Source organism: Podarcis erhardii (assembly GCF_964252035.2).
Source record: "Podarcis erhardii genome assembly, chromosome: W".
NCBI classification, from domain to species: Eukaryota; Metazoa; Chordata; class Lepidosauria; order Squamata; family Lacertidae; genus Podarcis; species Podarcis erhardii.
In genome coordinates this window covers 27,370,961-27,377,824 of record NC_138506.1, presented here as the reverse complement: position 1 = coordinate 27,377,824, position 6,864 = coordinate 27,370,961, and positions in this window count along the sequence as shown.

The window sequence follows — 6,864 nt, the reverse complement described above, 5'->3', positions numbered from 1 at the left end:
AATCTACAATCTGTTGGGGAAAGATTTGTAAATCGGGAGACTGTCCCCGGGAGACGGGGACATCTGGTAATCATTCTGTAATAGGGCTTCTCCTGCCTTTGCCAGTATGTCAGCCTTCTCAGCCTCCTCAAAGAGGGCGTTCAGAAGCTCTTGTACGTCTGGCCATATGGGATTGTGAGTGGAGAAGGTGGCGCAATCTGAATGAGTCCCTCTGTCTTGCTCTTTGGTCACTGTGACCGAGCACCATTTTGGGCCGATCAGGATCTATGGGGAAGGGGATCCACCCAGAAGTTTTGGAGGGAACGGGAAGAGAAGCTTGGTCAAGAGACTGGCTCATGTCAGAAGGAGGCCTGACTGCATCCTTGGCGAAGCCCAGGGCAGGGCAGGAAGGCAGCATTGCCCAGCGGGAAGGCATTTGGAGGCAAATCATCAGCAAGGAGCAGAAAATCCCCTCCCCTTCCCTCAAGAAGACTGAAGAATCTCTAGTCGGCATTCAGGTGAGTTCAGCATCCCAGGTCTCTGGGGTGTTCCTGTCCATTACAAAGCTGACTTGAGGCTCTGTGTGCTGGTCCGGGGGGGGGGGAGGTTACCGTGGGGCGAGGATTCACCTGGTTCCTGCTCCTGAGGATCCGGCACAGGTGCAGGCGCTTCAGAATCAAGGCCCTGCCCCAGTTCAGCTGGCCCTGGAGGCGGGGACTCCTGTGCAGGCTGGGATTCCTCCGGTTCAGCCTCTGAGTCGGATTCCCAGGCCATCACACCATCCCCCCTCCCAGGCCCCCCCCCCTCAATCGAGGGTCTGGACCCGGCTTGCTGGGGTACGCCGCATGGAAATCTCGGAGGCAGGTAGGCGCATGGACGTTGGCTGCTGGTTCCCAGGAACGGTTCTCCGATCCATACCCCTTCCAGTCTATGAGATACTGCAGCTTTCCCCTGCGGTATCGGGAGTCCAGAATGCGTTCCACCTCGTACTCAGGCTCCCCCTGAACCAAAACTGGCTGCGGTCGGGGACGGTTCGGGTGGAACTCGTCGGGTGGGGCCACCGGACTCAGAAGGGACCTGTGGAATACCGGGTGAACCTTCAGGGTTGCGGGCAACCGGAGACGGAATGCCACAGGCGAGACCTGGTCCACGATAGGAAATGGGCCGGTGAAACGGGCGTCCAGCTTCCGCGAAGGTCGAGAAGGGTGGAGGTGGCGAGTGGAGAGCCATACCAGGTCACCGACATGGAGTTCCGGCCCCGCCTGGCGGTGGCGGTCGGCCTGGGCCTTGTACGCCTCCTTGGCCTGGTGCAGTTGCTCCATCAATAGCTGTTGCTGGGACTGGAGCTCCTGAAGCCACTCCGTCACCGCAGGGACTGCGGATGCCGGCAGCACATCCAGAAACCGCCGTGGATGAAAACCGTAACTGGCCTGGAACGGGGTCTGCTGGGTGGACGCATTCACCGCATTGTTCTAGGCGAACTCCGCCAATGCTAGGTGGTCAACCCAGTCATCCTGCTGGTAGCTGCAGTAACACCGGAGGTACTGCTCCAGCACCGCGTTCGCCCGTTCCGTCTGGCCATCGGTCTGTGGGTGGTAGGCTGACGAGAGACAGACCTCTGTCCCGAGGGTCTGGTGCAATGCTCGCCAGAACCGGGATGTGAACTGAACGCCCCGGTCGGACACCACACACTCAGGTAGGCCATGCAGGCGGAAGACATGCTGAAGGTACAGCTGAGCGGTTTCCTTAGCTGTGGGTACGGATGGGCAGGGGGCACAGTGCACCATCTTAGTGAAATGGTCAGAGAAAACTAGAAGGCAGGTACAGCCATGAGACGGGGGTAAGTCCACTACAAAGTCCAGCGAAACCGTGTGCCAAGGACGTGGTGGGACTGGCAATGGCTGAAGTAGGCCGGGGGGTTGCCCGGTAGGGCCCTTGGCCCGCCGGCAGACATCACAACCAGCGACGTAGCGAGCCACGTCAGCCTTCAGGCGGGGCCACCGAAACTCACAGCTTACCAGATGGGTGGTCCGATACCGCCCAAAGTGTCCCGCTGCTGGGGCATCATGGGTCATCTGGAGAACCTCAGCCCGCAGTGGCCCTGGCGGGATGTATAGGCGACCGTGGTGCAGCAGAAGGCCCTGATGCAAGACCAGCCCCGGATACTGAGGGCATGACCCTTCGGCCAGTTCCCGGAGTCGTTCCTGGGCCCAAGTGTCGACACGCTGCTGTTCCCGCACCCGAGCCTGCAGTGGCTCAGCCTCCTGAGTTGCCAGAAACGCAGCCGGTGGTAGAATCGTGGTGGGTACTGCTTGCTGTACCGTGTCTGCGTTGTCTTCAGGTTTCCGGGACAGGGCATCCGCCTTCTGGTTTTGGGAGCTAGGGATGTAGTGGATCCGGAACTGGAACCAGGAAAAGAACAACGCCCACCGGATCTGCCTTTGGTTCAGCTTGCGGGTGGTCTGGAGGTACTCCAGGTTCCGGTGGTCAGTTCTCACCTCCACCGGGTGTCGTGCCCCCTCAAGATGGTGGCGCCAGACCTCAAAGGCCACCTTGATGGCCAGTAGTTCCTGCTCCCACACGGTATAGTTACGCTCCGCTGGAAGGAGCTGGCAGGAATAGAAGGCGCAGGGTAAGAGTGGCGCATCAGGTCCGTGCTGCTGGGACAAAACGGCACCGAGAGCCGTACTGGAGGCGTCGGTCTCTACCACAAAGGGTCGAGAGGGATCAGGATGTTGCAAGATCGGCGCTCTCTGGAAACAGGCCTTCAACCCCTGAAACGCCTCCTCTGCCTCCTTGTCCCAGGAAAACGGCGTCTTGGGGCGCAGTAGCCGGGTCAACGGGGTGGTGCGATGAGCATAATCTGCAATGAAGGTCCGGTAATAGTTGGCGAACCCCAGGAATCGCTGTAGGTCCTTGCGGTTCCGAGATGCCGCCCATTCCCGAACCGCTGCCACCTTCCCAGGATCCATCTGCACCCCATCTGGAGAGAGTCGGTGACCAAGGAAGTCCACTGACCGCTGATGGAACTCGCACTTGCTGAGCTTCGCATGCAGGCGGTGCTCCCGCAAGCGCTGCAGTACGGTCCGGACATGACCCTTGTGGCGAGCTGGGTCACGGGAGTAAACCAGAAGTCCTGGAACACGTGGTTGATGTACCGTTGGAACACAGCGGGCGCGTTGCACAATCCGAAGGGCATAACCAGGTATTTGAACTGCCCGTACCGGGTCCCGAATGCTGTCTTCCACTCATCCCCGGCTCGGATCTGAATTAAATTGTAGGCCCCCCGGAGGTCTAGCTTGGTGAACACCTGCGCCCCTTGCACCCGCTCCAGCAACTCCGAAATAAGGGGCAAGGGGTACCGGTCCGGGATGGTAATTTTGTTCAGGGCCCGGTAATCATGGCAAAGGCGGAGCTCCCCACATTTCTTCTTAACAAAGAGCACTGGCGCAGTGGTGGGCGAGGTAGAAGGCCTAATGAACCCACGCTCCAGGTTCTTGCGCAAGAAGTCCTGCAAAGCCTCGCGCTCTGGCTCTGTTAGAGAGTATAAGCGACTCACCGGCAGGGGTGCTCCGGGCTGGAGGTCTATGCCGCAGTCAAAAGACCGATGCGGCGGCAGCTGGTCTGCCCCCCGTTCCTCGAACACGTTTTGGTAGTCCCGGTACTCGGCGGGGAGCGTGGATGCAGCCTCCTCAGTGGGTGCGGCTGCTAGCATCTCGGACTGAGCATGGGGACATGGGTCTGGGAAGTGCACAGTCCGATTGACCCAGTCAATCTGAACATTGTGAGCCTCCAGCCAGTCCATCCCGAGCACCAGGGGGAACCGGGGCATGGAGGCAATGTCAAAAGTTCGCACCTCCCGGTGCTGCTGGAGACACAGGACCAAGAGCTGGGTCTCCCGAGTGACAGCACCCGAACGCAGGAGCCGTCCGTCAATTGCCTCCACCTGTACCGCTTCTGGCTTGTTCTGAAGTGGCACCTGATGATGAGTGGCAAAGGCAGCGTCCATATAGGAGCGGGTTGCCCCTGAATCCACCAGAGCGTGGGTAAGAATCCAGGGCCCACCTGGAGGGTAGAGACGCACTGGAACCATGAGGATGTTACCAAAAAGGAGCAATGCAGCAGCGAGCAGCAGCAGCCTCTTCAGCTGCAGGTGGCTGGAAAGCCAGACAGGATGTTTGTGACTGTTACCATGGGAAGAAAGGGGCAGTCCATTCACTGTACTGAGCACCGGACGTGAGCTCAGTGTGTGTCATGTGACCTGTACTGGAAGTACATGGGTGGAGTTTAGTTGTTCTCTCTGCTGTTGTAAGAGTGTGCAGACATGTTTATCTGTATGGCTGCAAAAGACAGAAATAAAAGCATGTAGATACATTTCTGTCTGTTTCTTTCCCCTCCCTGGGGATAGCAAAGGGGAGAGAGAAGGAGTGGTGTGTTCTTCTCACATCTGGGAAGGATCGCCGATCACAGACCTCGCCTGTTTTCCTGCCGGGAGTCGTAGGGGGAAGGTCAACAAGGAATTCAGCCGGTGCCTGCAGCCTGGCACATTCCTCTGACCGAGGCAGGATTCCAACAGAGATGTCGCAATTCCACTGGTGAGGGCCCCTCTTGCATGGTTTGGGACCCCAGGTTGCTAGGGCCTTCGGCTACCGAGGTTGGCGGTCTTCCTGCGACTGGCATCTTCTCGGGACAGGATCGGGCGTAATGTGCACTCCCACCACAGTAAAGACACAGGTTCCCCTCCCGACGCCGCGTCTTCTCCGAGGGGGAGAGGCGAGGTCGCGCAGCCCCGAGCTGCGTTGGCTCGTCCGGCAACTCGGCTGTGGGCGTGGAACTGCTGGGAAGGACTGGAGCCAGGAGCCGGGGGTGCTGGCGGTCCCGGGCCTGGCGACGGTCCTCCAACCGATCGTCTATCTGCAGGCTCCGCTGAATAAGGGCGTCCAGCGTGGTGGGACGATCCATCATGGCCAACTGGTCCAGTATCTCGTCCGACAGTCCCTCAAGATACTGGTCCCGAAGTGCAGAGTCATTCCAAGACAAGTCTTGCGCCAGCAGCCAAAATTCCATGGTGTAGGCGGCCGCAGTGGACTTGCCCTGTTTCAAACGCCTAATTGCCCGGTTGGCTTAACTCTCCTTCTGGGGGTTGCCGAATGCGGCCTCCAAATGGCTGCAAAACCCCATATAGTCTGTCAGCAAGGGGGAGTCTTGCCTGAGCAGCGGCAATGCCCACTTGGCCGCCTGGTCCTTTAACAAACTGATCAAAAAGTGCACCTTGGTGCGGTCGTCAGGGAAGTTCCGGGCTCGCCCCTGAATATACAACTTGGCCTGGGCGAGGAACATGGGAAAGCTGGCCGGGGCCCCATCAAATTTCTCTGGCAAGGCCACTGGGTACTTGCCTGGAGCTGGGGCGTCGGCCACAGGAGCCGGTAGGGTGTCCAACCGCTGCTGAAGTGCCGTAACCGCATCGCTGAGCTGCTGCACGGTGTGAGTCAAGGCCTGGTTCTCCTGGGCCAATGCCACCAGCGTGGCTGCCTGGTCGGCCATGGCTTCTGGCTTTTCCCGAACGCACCCCAACGAAGGGGGAGTGCGGGTGGGGCGGGAGCAAACTGAGCTGGTAGAGGGGGGGGGAGGAGGTTACCGTGGGGCGAGGTCCAGGACCTGAGTTGAGGGTCGGCAGACAGTCCTCCTCGGGCGAAGCGGGGTCCACAGAGGGAAGCCGGGCAAGGACAGGAACTCTGGGGGAAACAGGACTGGATGCTGGCCGAAACAGCTCATCAACGACGTTGCTCCCGCAACCTGGGACCGGGCTGACTGGCCTTTATCTTCTCTGAGGCCAGGGGCGGTCCCGGCCCCCAGGAGACCCGCCTCTCCTGGCCTTAAGGCGAGCACTCCTCCTGGGAGAAACCAGTTCCCTTCGCCTCTCTGCCCTGAGCCTCTGCAGTTCAGGAGAGGCTGAAGGGTTACTGGGCCCAGGGGGAGACTCACCTGCAGGCACTGAGTCCTCAACCACCTCTGGAGCCAGAGTGGATTCACCTGGTGCCTGCTCCTGAGGATCCGGCACAGGTGCAGGCGCTTCAGAATCAAGGCCCTGCCCCAGTTCAGCCGGCCCTGGAGGCGGGGACTCCTGTGCAGGCTGGGATTCCTCCGGTTCAGCCTCTGAATCGGATTCCCAGGCCATCACACTCCGTCAACTGAGCCCCTACACTCCTTGCGTACATGAAAGGGGCACAGAAAGGATGGGAGGCAGCCTTTTCCTGGAGCCTTGGGCTGCTCCTGCTACCGTCTTACCTGCAGCAGTTCACTCGCAGGCTGCTGACCCTTTTCCTCCATCACCTGGATGATCCTCTCAAGAGAGGAGAGTTTCCTGCAGAGTCTGGCCAGCTGCTCATCCCTTCTCCCTGCAATCTCCTTCTCCACCTCTTCCACATGATTCAGCAGGCGCTTTTCTTCTTCTTCTTCTTCCAGGAACTGGCGCAGTTGTCTCAACTCCTCCACAGTCTTCAGCCTCTCCGTTTCTGAGGAGGTCGGAGTGAGGAAGAGGGTCAGCCTTCAAAACATCAGCAAGAGAATTAGGATTTGAATTGAACTGCTCCCACCCTCTCAGCTCACAAGTCCTCAGGCTTCTCCTTGACTGCTTTTCACATAATAAACAACAATGGGAAATCAACTCCATTTAGCTGCATTCAAAGGAGAACTTACCTAACTCGCAATTCTTGGGACCATCGGCTGGGTGAGAACTGCAGGGCCTGCTCCCTTCCAGGGCCTTTTCCAACTGGCCCAGGAACAAACTTTTGGAACAAACTCTTGGGGAAGGGTGGGAAGTGTTCTGCCATTGCTTCCCTGTTCCAGGGGGTTAATGTGCTTTAAAATGTCCTCAAGCAGTCG